This window comes from Trachymyrmex septentrionalis, unplaced genomic scaffold, assembly GCF_001594115.1.
Source record: "Trachymyrmex septentrionalis isolate Tsep2-gDNA-1 unplaced genomic scaffold, Tsep1.0 scaffold2, whole genome shotgun sequence".
In the NCBI taxonomy this organism is placed as follows: Eukaryota; Metazoa; Arthropoda; class Insecta; order Hymenoptera; family Formicidae; genus Trachymyrmex; species Trachymyrmex septentrionalis.
This window is the reverse complement of record NW_017305179.1, coordinates 1,265,591-1,267,314: the sequence shown is the minus strand read 5'-3', so window position 1 is coordinate 1,267,314 and position 1,724 is coordinate 1,265,591. Positions and strand designations below refer to the sequence as shown.

Here is a 1,724-nt window from a genome sequence, read left to right as displayed (position 1 = left end):
TGCTTGCGTTTTTAATTGTTAAGTTGGTTGTGTTTCGAAATTCTCTAGGTGTGATCTACGCGTATTAAACTTCTTTAAAGTCAAAGAATTTTTCAATTTTTCTACGTAATTCCTTGACTTCCAGTTTCCGTGACTTTTCCCCGATTTCCCAGGTTTGTGGCAATCTCGTCTGTTACAGGACTCTCTACTTCGTACAAAACGGAGAACAAATCGAGGTATTTACTTTTCTCGAACGCCTCCAGTGACGAATCGTCCTTCCGATGAGCGTCCACTTGCAACTTCCTCTCGCGCAGCAGTGCAGTGCAGCGTGTAGTTATACCGGTACAGTTGGTCCGTGATAAACAAAAACACAAACTCACAGCTAGTCCGATCTCGTTCTCTCCAAAGTGGCGTGTCTCTTTCGCGCGCGGCGCGGTGTATCAATCGCCCGCTGATTCTCCTTTTCCTCGCATTCGCTCGCGAGAAAATACGCGGCGCGAAGCGAGCGAGGCTGCGGCGGCAAAGTGCGAGATAGGAAGAGGCAGGCAGAACAGCAGAAGTAGTGGATGGAAAAAGCGCGTGCGAGAGCACGCGTGAGAGGAAGAGGGACGAGGAATGATATAGCCGAGAAAGAGGAGGCGGGAGGGGAGGGGAATGAGCGAAAAAAAAAAAGGCAAGTGATACTACGCGAGGAGGGACAGTGATAAAGTGCGAGCGAGAGAATTTCCTGGGGCGACAGCCGCGCGTCGAATCGGCGCCAATAATCGATCTGCTCGCTGTCGATTCCGCGACGGTGCCTCGCGATATGCGTTGCCGTCGACGTGTCGGGTCACATCGTCACATTTCTGCCGCCGCGTACCGCGTGGCGCGAAAAACGGAGCGCTCCGAAAATGATGATCCTTGAAGGACGTGGTGCGCGAGCGCGAACGCGCGTCACAAACGGTTGCAGTCTCCGAGGTAGAGTCGCGCCGAGGGAAAGAGATCTTCCTCCTCTCCTCCTCCTCTTCCTCCTCGTCCGCCGGTATGTTCCTGCTCAGGATCCGATCGAGCAGACACTGACCCCACGAGACGACGTCGGTACGAAGAAGAGAGAAGGAGAGAGCGAAAAAGATGGGGAGAGGGAGAAGAAGTACGAGGAGGAACGGAGTAGAGGTGCGAGGGAGAAATGGGATAGAAGTCGAGAGAGAGAGAGAGAGAGGAAACGATAAATAATGTAGCAGGAAAGACGAAGAAAAGGAGGGAGCAAGAAAGTACTTACGCGGAGTCTTCACTTTCGTCGCGACATTTTCCCCCTTCGAACACGCGCGGGGCTTTTAAAAACTGAGTCACGGAAACCGAAGAGAAGGAAGATGGAGCGCTTTTCCGCTTATCGTTGCGTGCACTTGATTTTTCAAATTTCTTTCTTGTCCAGGCACGCGAAAGTAATGCGCAACGTTATCGTTCGATATATATATACATATATATATATATATATATATATATATATGTATACTATATATCGAGGAACAGAGACGGAGATAGAGAGAGAAAAAGAGAGAAAGAGAGAGAGAGAAAGAAAAAGACGCTGATCGTCGTCGGCAGCGGCGACGATGCGCGATGGCGGCGCGCTCGCGGAAAGTAAACGTGACAACTCGTATCGCGCGCGCCTGCTTAACATATACTGAATACGTTTCGTCCGGAGCGCTCCGCTATACTGGAGCTCGGCGCTCGGCTGCCTTCGGCCGTCCTCGACGACCTTCGGCCGC

The 1,724-nt window shown here is 51.5% G+C and overlaps 1 protein-coding gene across 1 annotated transcript in view; it reads right to left on the bottom strand.

Moving 5' to 3' along the window:
* LOC108747510 overlaps nt 1-1,422 on the bottom strand; it is a 143,032-nt gene extending 141,610 nt beyond the window's left edge. The window contains exon 1 of the mRNA XM_018485052.1: nt 224-1,422. The gene's annotated coding sequence lies outside the window, so the exon portion shown is untranslated. The remainder of the gene's footprint in view (nt 1-223) is intronic.
* Between the last annotated feature and the right edge of the window lie 302 nt (nt 1,423-1,724).